Raw genomic sequence first — 12,650 nt, 5'->3', positions numbered from 1 at the left:
AATCTTTTCACAATTTTTTTGTAAAAAGTTATTTATTTACGACTTACTGAGCCTTCTTTTCTGGCACACATTGCAGTTAGCATCACGTTGTAGGATAAGCAATCATATACTATTTGCTGAAAAATGGAAGGCCGGGAGTAAAATAAACATTCCAAGCACCATAACCACTACAGTCTGCTTTAGTGGTTATGGTGCCAGGATTGCTCTGGCGCTTTCCCATTAGTAGGATCTCAAAATGTTTTAGCATGATTTCACAACTTACTTGGGTCACACTGGGTGCCCTTACCACATTCTCTGATTTCCTCAGATTGATCGGAGGAAACACAGGCTGTGCGAAACGCGTCATTGAGGGTGAGGAGATGGCATGGAAACGCTGACTATCCACGGGGAATTTGGCGTGAAATCCAAAGCATCGCCTCCGTCTGACTATTACCTGCTGGGAATCACATTGCAAGCAGTGTGTTAACTTTCATGTAAGCAATTTCATGTTTTTGTTTAATAAATGTTACTGTAATTTTGCAATCTGATGGACACATGACAAGTCGACATCCTAACAGGAAAAAAAGGCCACCGCTTGCCTGAATGCCAGAGAGCGGAACCAAATGGGGAAAATGCACCCACCTGAACATTATCAAAAACACGATAAAATACCAATGTTATATAACAGTGCAATCTAGGCACTATAATCACAACATGCATTGATAGATTACTAATGCCATTTTTGCATTTTTGACTTGGTGACCCTGCCCCAATTGCTGGTATTGCTTTTCATTTTTAACAATAATAATAATAATTGTAAAACAATTAAATATATAGAAGATTAAAAAAAAAAAAAGACAAATAAACCAAACAAAAAAAAAAGGAGGAAAACATTCAACCACTGTTAAATTTACAACATAAGCATTATGAAAAACACCATGTAGTGTCAAACAGGGTGTAAAAGCACTTTACATGCATTGGTGATATATAGTGTACATTGGCGCATAAACTACAATCCAGCAAAAATCATAAATAGTATTTTCGTTTGACATTATCCTCCCATATGTTCCAGTGGTAAGTCAGTGATTTGGATGTGTTTGATGGCAATCTGAGGGGCATCTCATCTCAGAACACATTCTCTAAGTCCAATTTGAATACCGGTTTTATAGAAGGAACTACGTCAGACTTCCAATAACGTGGTACTACTGTAGTGGCCACTATCAAGACGTGGCCTACCATTATAACTTTTTAATTTTTTTTGGACAATCTTTATTTTCATTATAGAAATTATACAGGCAAAACAGGTAAGAGTATGCAGATATATGCCTCTGACATTTGTGTGGCGACAGAGGGCCTACCATTATCTTATCCAATTTGGTAAAATCTTCAGGGAATGACTTGAATAAACATAGCTCTGGAGACAAAGTCACAACAGAAGGAGTAATATCCCAGATTCTTGTATGTACATTCTTCCAGAATAATTGTAAACGTAGACAATGCCACCACCTAAATTTGGGAAATTCCAGTTCAGTATTAGCAATATCAAAATATCGTTGATATTTTCATGTCATTCATTGACTGAGCTCAATGCCAAAGTTCCCAATATGGAACTTTGGTTTTTTTGTTTTGTTAATAAATTCCTTTATTGATGAGGAAACAGGAGGTGCTTTAGAATGTTGTGTCAATAGGCACCTGGCATGTAAATTACGCCTTGCCTGTGACTATGACCAACTACTCTTATTCTCATTATTTTGGGGAAGCATTGTGTTTCTTAGATTTGTGAGGACAATATTGAGTTGGGACAAAAAGCTGAAGAAAAATTAAAGTTACAAAAACAACCTTAAATAGGCTGTCCGGCACCTGAGAGAGTGCACACAAAAAAATACTGAACATCAGAGGACAGAGAATTCTTTTTTCTTTTAGGAAGCTATCCATCGAAGTACTCATGGGTTTTATGGGAAATGTTTTTAAGTGAATAAATTAAAAGGAAAACAAGGTGGGAAGAAAGTCCACAAATTAAGAAAAATATATCTAAAAGTGCAAAATTAGTTGTAGTGATATATACTCAAAATGTATCAGAAAATCAACAGAAAATACAATCCAAAATATAAAATGGATCTTGAGGCGAAAAAAAAAAAAGATAAAAAAATAATATATAGATAACATCAGTTATTATAATATTGTCAAGATATAATGTATATGTAATGATCACAATATACAAAATAATAATAATAAGGACTAATTATTTTCGCTTTACCCCGTGGAGTTCTGGAGTTAGTTCCTTCATTGGCAATTCCTTGCTGTGCTTTTTTCTCTCTTAAAGGAACACTACAGCATTTGGGATGCAAACATATGTTCCTAATGCTCTATTGTCTCCTCGCCATTTAGATTAGATTAGGTTTGTTTAAATACAAACTTACTTTTACTTTCCTTTTTTTCTCCTCCTTCAGCAACCACATCCGGCAAGCATCACTGCATTGCCTTCTCGTCCAATCCAATGCTTCTCATAGTGGATATTGGGACGAGAAGCACATGCACGGCACATGTAGTGACCGCGTCCAATCAGATGTTTCCAATGTTCCATAATCGAGTTAAACTTGGTTATGAGTGTAGAAATACCTCAAATGGATGTCAAGAAGGCAGCTACTATAGATGTGTTTAGCAGTGCTAAAGCGCAAGGTGCACTGCACCAAAACCACTTCATTGGTTGCCTTTTGTGTCCCAGCCACATTAACAGCTATAAACCATGCATCTTCTCTTGTATTTTTTATCAGAATAGCGAACATACCTACAAAAACAAAAATATTAAAACAAAAATAAGATTAAAACTGAGAATATTCTTTCCATTAAATTGTCATAATTGATTAAGTAGCAAATTCTGCTGGTTTTTTATATTTGATTGCATTTAGTACAACTTTGATTATCACATTAGTTTTCAGTTATTATCAAGAGGCTTTTTATTGGTTCCAGAGAGAGCTAGGTTTTGTTTAGGCCGCGTGCTTTTCGAACACGTTCGCATAACTAGCAAGATATTCTGTTAATAAAATCTATGGGGAATACAGATATTTTTTCCTTGGTTGAACTAAAGATCATTGCATCTTAAAAAGCAAACTTTCCTAATGTAATGTCAGCACTGACCTAACCGAACTGATGACGGTTTAATAACAGAGCAATTATAGTTTGTATTTCCTGGTGCATATAGAAAAAGCAGGCGTACATATCTTTACTGCTCAAACTACGGGCCAACGCTAGAACACTTATCAGAAATTCTGTCTTCATTGGTAGATGTTAAAAGTAAAGGGGAAAAAAAAGACTTAGTCATCACAGGAGCAATAAACAGCAATTTAAAAGGATACAATGAAAAGTAGGATTTGTTTGCAAGCTAAACATTCTAGGTTTTTATTAAAATAAATAAATAAATAAATAAAAACTTTGAGCACGATTTGTTTTGCTCATGCCATTTGTCTTTAGTTTTACAGATAATGTCACTGAAGATTTGATGATTTTTTTTTTACAGATTTTCTGTAGCCCGTGGGTGTAAACTGGGATGAGATCTGGAACCAGAATGAGGAAGCAAAAATTCCAAAGAGTATAATGGGTTCAGGCAGAGCTATAGCAAGATCATACCTCCCAAATTTCAAATGGGCAAAAAGTGACATTTTAATTGTAGGCGTGTGAGTGCAGGTGTGGCCAGCAGCGTGGGGCTGCTCTGACACATTTTAGGTGACTTACTAATAACAATTAGCGGAAATGTAATTTAGAATAAGAACAATGTATCTTATTTACACAGACAGATTTATAAACACATGTATTCTAGTTTAAAGACACATTACGGTGAGTATTGTTGCTGTGGAGCTCTGTTATACACATTAGGATAGAAAAAGGGACAGATGGATTTGTACACAAAATAGGGACTGTCCCTGCTAAATATGGACACTTGGGAGGTATGTGATCTAATCCAAACACGTTAGAAGGTTTTATAAGGTGAATCTGATCAGGGTGTATTTGTGATGTGAGAAGTTACTATGCGACATAATACCAGCTTGTGTTATTTTGTAGAAGTGTACTTGTGCTATGTGCACTAGTGAAAAGAATTGACTCTCATGTCCTAGTGCAAGTCAATACCTCCCAAGTATACCTATTTATTTTCTAATGTGTACTCTGCTATATAAACTGTGAAAGTCCTCTCGTCTGTAACACTTTGAGAAAGCCTGTTTATTAGGTGAAATATGTTAGTGTATTACTCTGCTTCAAGATTATCTTATAAGATGCTTTTTAATAAAGTTACTGTATTTTTTTTTTTTTTTTTATCATCCTTGGACCTTTCTGTCATAAGCCTGACATTTGGACATTATTTTCCTTGGTGGGGAACATACCACTTGCGCCTTATGGAGTGAGCAAAACCAATTTTTGCTCTGTGTCAGTGTGTCAGTGAGTACATATGCTATTTATTTCTATTAATTTTATCACAGAGTGAGCAATATAGTTTACTTCCATATACTACGGTGTGGAGTCCTACCACATACATCCAAGAGTGAAAAACACACCATGAGTGGGAATTATTTCATGCCACGCTATTTATTAGGAGCCATCAGAAGTCTCCAATAAATGTGAGTGCACTGGTATATACTAATTATATCCAATATACTTAAAATATTACACTATATTAGTGTCATTGTTTGTTTTCTTCATATACTCCTGGACTAACCTGAATTGGACCGAGATATCAAGTTCATATCCACAGGCAAGGATTGTACCGTTCGCGCACATCAATTGGAGCTAATTATCAGCTCCACACACTGTAAGTGCAATTCCCCTTCTTTTTCTTCAATCAATAATTAATCTACTTCACTATTTTCTATCTCTGCGTACTCTCTTCTCGTTTCATATTTACCATGATCTGAGGAACCTCTTAAGGCGCTACCCCCCTCCTTCTGCATTTTATACATATGTACAGATATGCACATATATATTACATTCAATAACACTATATTGGTGAATTCACAAAACAGATTGTCTATGTATTTAAGAAGTCCCGGAGCCCACTTACAGGGTTATTTACTAAAAGGAGAGTTCAAAATATAATTAAAATCTAAGGCCAAATCAGTCAAACTGAACGCAAAGCTGGCTTAGAGAAATTTTCCAAGTGAACTATTTTGACCTTAACATTTGAAAAAGAAATGTCCGTACATTTAATTCCAAGGCCGCCCTGTTTCTTCAGGTATACATCGTGTCTTTTTTTTTAATATAAATCTATATCTGGGAATCTTTGCCATTCAGAAGGAGTCAGCGGTGTGTGATACAAAGCAATTTCCTGTGTAAAGCCTAAATGTTGGAAAAAATGTACAGCAATGGGTGTCATACTGCAGCCCAAAATACTCAAGGCTTTGAGGGATATTTCTATATTCACACTGAAAGCCTTATTTATTTGCCAGGTCATGTCTCCTGGAGATCCAAGGCCATCATATAAGCAAGGATTATCCAGCTGACTGTGACAACATCTCTGGAGTCTATCTTAATGGGCAGCTAGCTCTTACATCTACGGGACAGAATATGTGAGTGTGTTTCAGTGCGACAGTCACTTATGAATTCAGAATGATGTCTATTCACCACATATTTTGCATTAGCAGGTAAACACGCAGCTATTTATTCCTGCACTGCTGGCTATGAAGCCTTAATAACAACCGCAACACGCACTCTAAATACTCCCTTAATTTACCCTTTCAGTACCTTCCTACCATGGAACTCGTAATATGTAATCAGCCATGAAGTGGTTAGTTTAACATTGACCTTGGGTTGGGCAGGGGATAAATCACTTGATGCCTACAGAGTTAGGTTTTCTATTAAAGAAAGATGTCAATTAAAATATCCCAGAATAGCCCATATTTCCCACAATCTAATTAAAGCATCAATCTTCGCCGTTTGAAATGTAGAAACAAATGTTTTTTCTCAATAGATGGGTCTGCTATGTCTGTTGCTAGTAAATATCTAAAGATATATGTATAAATAGATATAATAAGATATGACCTCTCTCATCACCTTTAAATCAGTGTATTGACATAGAGGGCTATGTTATCAGCAAAGTCCATTATCCTGAGAATTTAGTGATGGGGAGAGCAAGAGAAACCTCCTACATGTTTGTTTTTTTCTGCTTATGATCACAACAGCTACAAAGCATGCACTGTAGTTGCTGTGATTACTTCTATAGTGATGGTGCCTCACACTTGGCTAGAGGAATATAGGAGCAGAATGACAAACTACATTCCATTCTGACATTAATGAACTGGTAGAGAGATGGTGCTAGGGTTTTGGGGAAAACGTGAACATTTGCCCTGCCTCACAACTGTTTCAAAATCAGGGTAAACTTTGCCAAAAGTGCTCGCCGCTGGTCTTCAATCAACAACTACACAGCCTCCACTGCGTAGTTAGCAGACGTCAGACAATATACACCAAATATTGGCTTGCTCAGAGTAAATGCTTTAGACAGCAATTCCATTAAAAAGGTTTATTTTAGAATATATGGGTAAATGTGACCTACCTACCTGGGGAAAGGAACATGGGTGGAATCAGAGTGTAGGTGACAGCGAATGCCTCCATAACTTCAACCCATTTTTATTAAATGCAAAATAGCTTACAGGTTCACATTAAACAAAGACATCTCTTAAAGCAATTAAACATATGTATTATTATCATCATAAATGATGTGTGGATGTCTCTTTAAAAGAGATGTTTATGGTTAATGTTAACCTGTCAACTATTTAGCGTTAAATTAAAGTTGCAGTTTCAAATCATATGAGCAATTTTGTGAATAGCATGAGAATGGGACGGGGTTGGGTGGGCCACAAGGGTTTGAGCTAATGATGCACTAAGGGGGAGACATAGGACAGAGGCCAAGGGTAGGCAACTTTCAGCACTCCAGATATTGTGCACTACATCTCCCATAAGGGGCGGACTGGCCGAGGTAGGGGGCCCGCCACCCAGCCACTTTGTATGTGTCTTTGACACAGACACACAACAAAATTTGCGCCAACAGCTTGAGTTCAGCGCCTCCCTCGGGCCCTGCAGTGCTTACCAGAGGTGAAGCTAGGATCCGAGGGAGCAGAGGGGAATTTCATCCCTGTGAGCGTGGGCGCGCAATGTCGACGTCACGCATGCCCATCGACGTGTGCCGCCTGCACGGGCCACCCGCAATGCTTATGATTAGGAGCCCTGTGTAATGCCGCGATGCATGGAGTTACTTACCAACAAGCTGAGAGAGGAGGGAGCCAGACTCCCATCACACTCAGCCAGATGCCACCCTCCTGAACCAAAAAGGTATGTAAGCAGGGGGGTGGTTAAAATATGTAATGTGATCTGTGTATGCATGTTATCTGTATGTGTTATAGTGTGTCTGTGTATCTGCATGTGTGTCTTAGTGTGTGTCTGTATCTGTATGTATGTTAGTGTGTATGTGTTAGTGTGAGTCTGTATGTATGTTAGTGTTTGTATATATGTGTGTGTGTGTCTGTGTATCAGCATGTATTTTAGTGTGTGTCTGTTTATCTGCATGTATGTTAGTGTGTATCTGTATGTATGATAGTGTGTGTATATCTGTATGTATGTTAGTGTGTATGTGTTAGTGTGTGTCTGTGTATCTGCATGTATTTTAGTGTGTGTCTGTGTATCTGCATGTATGTTAGTGTGTGTATATCTGTATGTATGTTAGTGTGTGTCTGTGTATCTGTATGTATGATAGTGCGTGTATATCTGTATGTGTGTTAGTGTGTCTGTATCTGTATGTATGTATGTTAGTGTGTGTATATCTGTATGTGTTAGTATGTGTCTGTGTATCTGCATGTATGTTAGTGTGTCTGTGTATCCGTATTGTTGTGTTTGTGTATGTGTGTGTGTGTGTGTGTTTGTGTGTCTTTATGCATGTTACTGTGTGTCTGTGTATCTGTGTATCTGTATGTGTGTTAGTGTGTCTGTAAATTTGTATGTCAATGTGTGTGTCTGTGTATCTGTATATGTGTTGGTGAGTGTGTATGTATCTGTACAAGTAAATACACCCCTGCATTTAAATATCAACACTACATACAGACACACCCCTACATTCAAAGGCAAACAGTACACACAAATACACCCGTACATTCACACACACTCCATTCAAAACATGCTTACAGTCAAACATACAAACACTGCTCGGGGCTAAGTTCAACCCTGCAAGGATTGGAAAATGGTAGATACCCATCTGGCAAAGTATTATGGTAGTTGTATGAAAGATGGGGATCTACCTTTTTTTCCATCCTTATGATAGGTGGACCGAAAAAAAATATTGCACCAGCACCCACTCTAATTTAGGTCAAAACCGTGAATAAAATAACTTTTTAATGGTAGGAAAGGGGGGCTGGGGACCTAAAAACTACCCCACTACAGCCCCTGTCCCCCACAACCACCCAACACTACATTCTCTATCTGCAATTAGAACCCCTATACCCCATCTACAGCGCCTTTCCACCCATTAGAGCCCCTGTTGGCCATTAGAGCCCTTATCTTCCCACACACTACAACTCCTGTCCCCTACTGAAGCCTCTCCCCCCCCCCCCCCCCCATTAACCCCCCATTACAACTCTTTCTTTAACACATGCATCTGTTAGTGATGTGAATTTGTGTCTCTTGCAGGTTGGTGGGTACACGGGGGCCCCATGATCTCCTATTGCCCGAGGGCCCCATGAGTTGTCAGTCCGCCCCTGTCTCCCATAATGCTATTACAGCCATAATGCTTGCAGAATAGCAAGAAACATGTAGTCTTCAATATCTGGAGTGCTGAAGGTTACCTACCCCTGTAATAAGCTGTCCTACCCTAAAAAAGGGGCTGATCTATTTAAAAATGGGGCATGCTAGCCGTGGTGCGGTTAGGTACCCCAGATTCACTGCACTTAAAGGGTCACTCGAGGCTGGAAATTACCCGAATTTTTAGTGCATAACATAAATAAAGCACTAACATATGCAAACAAAAAATATGCTCACATGTAAATTTTCTCCAGACGTTTTTTGGATAACAGGATATTTACTAAAAAGTACTGAAAAACCACATTGCAAAATTTAGTAAGATTTAGTAGCAGTATTTTAATAGCAGATTAGAAACATTTCTCATGCGTTGCCATAGTTACAGATTGGATATTTTAGTCTGAATTTCCTAATTTGGTTTTCCTCTCGCTTTCAGCTCACTGTTTAGCGAATAAACCCCCATCGTATCGGAGTATGTGAGAGTTTTTGCAGAGACTCAGTGTTGGAAAGAATGCGAGTGCAAAAGAGACTAAGCAGTTATAATTCATTGCAGCCAATTAACACCCACATGTTAATCCTCCAATGGGGACACCAACGCCTTACATCTTTATAATGTAATATCTTTATAATACAGACTTTGAGTCCCCCCTCCTCATTTTTTAGAGGCAGACATAGATGTGCCATTTATGGATTGAGGCAATCTGGGCCATTCTGATTAATCTGCCCCTCACTCACTCAGATAGCTGTCAGCCCACCCTGTGACCCAGAATGATGCTCTCCAAGGAACCCCTTTAGTAGCACCTCCCCTGCTGGTGGCAGGTTCCCTGTTCTGTGTCAACTGTGTGCATTCTCAGCAATCAAGGCACACAGGCTCCCTCTGCCTGTACTAGAGAGCTTGCACCTCACTGTATCTCTTGCATTCCTGTATCTGTGCACATACACACAGTCACTTAGCCTTGCACACCACCCTTGCAGTCACTGGAACAAGCAAGCACAAGGCACAGAGGGATGTCTCCCAGCCACTGATTCAGGGACCAGCAACACACTGTGATTAGTAGCAGTTTCAGGACCTTGAGATCACCAGCAGATTTACAGAGGAGCCATTAATCACCAGCAAGTCCAGTGATCACCAGGACTTTCTCTAATCACCAGCAGCTCAGGATTCACAGATCACCAACAATTGCACCAGTGATCACCAGCAGCAGCTCCTCCAGGACCTCATTCAAGGTGAGCCCTTCAGCACTTTTCACAGTCATTCTGAGCATCTACCCTGGGTGTGTATTTAAAGAACCCACATGCCAAATAGATGTGTGGATAAGAGGGAGGCTGTGAGATGTGCATGCTTTTAGCTTCTCTCTCTCTCTCTCTCTCTGTGTGTTTTTTCTTTTCACTGCTTGAGTTTGAAGAGGAAGGAAGGAAATGGGAGTTAAAAATAAAAGAAGTTTGACTAGAAGATCACTTTCCTTTCTGTAGGCAACTTGAAGGCTGGTTCTTCCAGTTTTCGGTAGAGTTCAATATAACTTGCATTTTGGAAGGGAAAAAAAGAAATCCTAGCATTTTGCTGGAGTGCATGCAGAGAATTGGTTTATTGTTTGCAACTAAATATCAGTTGCTCCTGTAGCAGTTCTACAGGGCTCTGTTCCATTCACTAGGAGTTCTACAGGGCTCTGATCCATTCAGTAGCAGTTCTACAGGGCTCTGATCCATTCCGTAGCAGTTCTACAGGGCTCTGTTCCATTCAGAGGTGATGGGGTTAATTAAATCAGGTGAGTGCCTGCTTTTATAACCTGCATGTAATCTGTATTTTTGATATTTATTGTTCTGATCTAGCAAGGGGCTTGATTTTTGTAATATCTCAGTAATTTATGGACGGGAGAGGGTTAAACATATAGCACACCTTATTTGCAGGGAGTCCCAGTGGCGAAACAATAGCAATGATAAAATGTGCAGCTAGGGGGCGTGCTATTAGTGACTGTATGGGCTTGTAGAGCGCCCTCTGTAGGGAAACAAAAGATCTACCATTACTTGAAGTATTGTTGCAGCTGGTTAATGGTATATTTTGGAGGTTAATAATATATTTTGCAGACAATATACTTATAAAAATACTAATGTTTTATGTCCATCATATTAGGTCTTTTCTAGAGGTTTATAGTGATGGAAGTGCATTACAGAGCCTCCCAGTGATCGTGCACACTGTAATATAAGGTGGTGTGGGTGTATCACAGAGCTCCATAACAATATTACACACTGTAATTTAAGGTGGTGTGGGTGTATCACAGAGCTCCATAACAATATTACACACTGTAATTTAAGGTGGTAGGGGTGTATCACAGAGCTCCATAACAATATTACACACTGTAATTTAAGGTGGTAGGGGTGCATCACAGAGCTCCATAACAGTCTTGCACGCTGTAATATAAGGTGGTTGGGGTGCATCACAGAGCTCCATAACAATATTACACATTGTAATTTAAGGTGGTGTGGGTGTATCACAGAGCTCCATAACAATATTACACACTGTAATATAAGGTGGTTGGGGTGCATCACAGAGCTCCATAACAATATTACACACTGTAATATAAGGTGGTTGGGGTGTATCACAGAGCTCCATAACAATATTACACACTGTAATATAAGGTGGTTGGGGTGCATCACAGAGCTCCATAACAATATTACACACTGTAATATAAGGTGGTTGGGGTGCATCACAGAGCTCCATAACAATATTACACACTGTAATATAAGGTGGTTGGGGTGTATCACAGAGCTCCATAACAATCTTGCACACTGTAATATAAGGTGTTGTGGGTGTATCACAGAGCTCCATAACAATATTACACACTGTAATTTAAGGTGGTGTGGGTGTATCACAGAGCTCCATAACAATATTACACACTGTAATATAAGGTGATGTGGGTGTATCACAGAGCTCCATAACAATCTTGCACACTGTAATTTAAGGTGGTAGGGGTGTATCACAGAGCTCCATAACAATATTACACACTGTAATATAAGGTGATGTGGGTGTATCACAGAGCTCCATAACAATATTACACACTGTAATTTAAGGTGGTGTGGGTGTATCACAGAGCTCCATAACAATATTACACACTGTAATATAAGGTGATGTGGGTGTATCACAGCGCTCCATAACAATATTACACACTAATTTAAGGTGGTGTGGGTGTATCACAGAGCTCCCCGGTGATCTTAATCACTGTGATGTATGATGGTATCACAGAGCTTCCTAGCAATCTTGCGTACTGTGATGTATTACAGAGCTCGCTAACAATCGTGCGCACTGTAATTTAAGATGTATGACGGCATCACAGATCTCCCTAATCTCACGCAGTGTGAAATATGATGACATCCCATAACAATCTTACACACTGCAATGTGTAGTGATATGAGCTCATCACAGAGCTCCCAAGCACTAAAACAAACAGTTACTTGCAAGGTGTAACTTTGAGCAGTATTGATTGAAATTATATGATGTACCAAATACTTTGCTGTTTTCGATTTCCATAATTGATTATTATTATTATCGGCATTTATATAGCGCCAACAGATTCCGTAGCGCTTTACACTATATGAATGTATAATTGTAAAGCAGTGCGGAATATGTTAGCGTTACAAAAAATGCTGCTAATAATAGGAAGTGTATCACAGAGCTCCACAGTCATAAATCATATAAAGACACTATGTGCATAGACAGAGTACAGTAACCGAGCATCTCTTTTAATTCTAACCTCTGCATGAACATAAAGCAAGATTTACCAAGGCAAAGCAGGTGCTATTCCGGCGCAAAGTGCTAAATAAAGCCCAATCACCATGGAAACCAATAAAATGTCTCCTCGTATTTAGCACTTTGCACCCACAAATAGTAGCCGTTTATGTTGATA

General features: G+C 39.0%; 1 protein-coding gene across 1 annotated transcript in view; it reads left to right on the top strand.

Annotated features, from left to right (window-relative positions):
• The first annotated feature begins 7,272 nt into the window (after window positions 1-7,272).
• Window positions 7,273-12,650, top strand: part of LBHD2 (LBH domain containing 2) — a 67,847-nt gene continuing 62,469 nt past the window's right edge. The window contains exon 1 of the mRNA XM_063439622.1: window positions 7,273-7,293. The gene's annotated coding sequence lies outside the window, so the exon portion shown is untranslated. The remainder of the gene's footprint in view (window positions 7,294-12,650) is intronic.

This window comes from Pelobates fuscus, chromosome 13 (genome assembly GCF_036172605.1).
Source record: "Pelobates fuscus isolate aPelFus1 chromosome 13, aPelFus1.pri, whole genome shotgun sequence".
Classification (NCBI taxonomy): Eukaryota; Metazoa; Chordata; class Amphibia; order Anura; family Pelobatidae; genus Pelobates; species Pelobates fuscus.
This window is presented reverse-complemented; position numbering and strand designations above follow the sequence as displayed.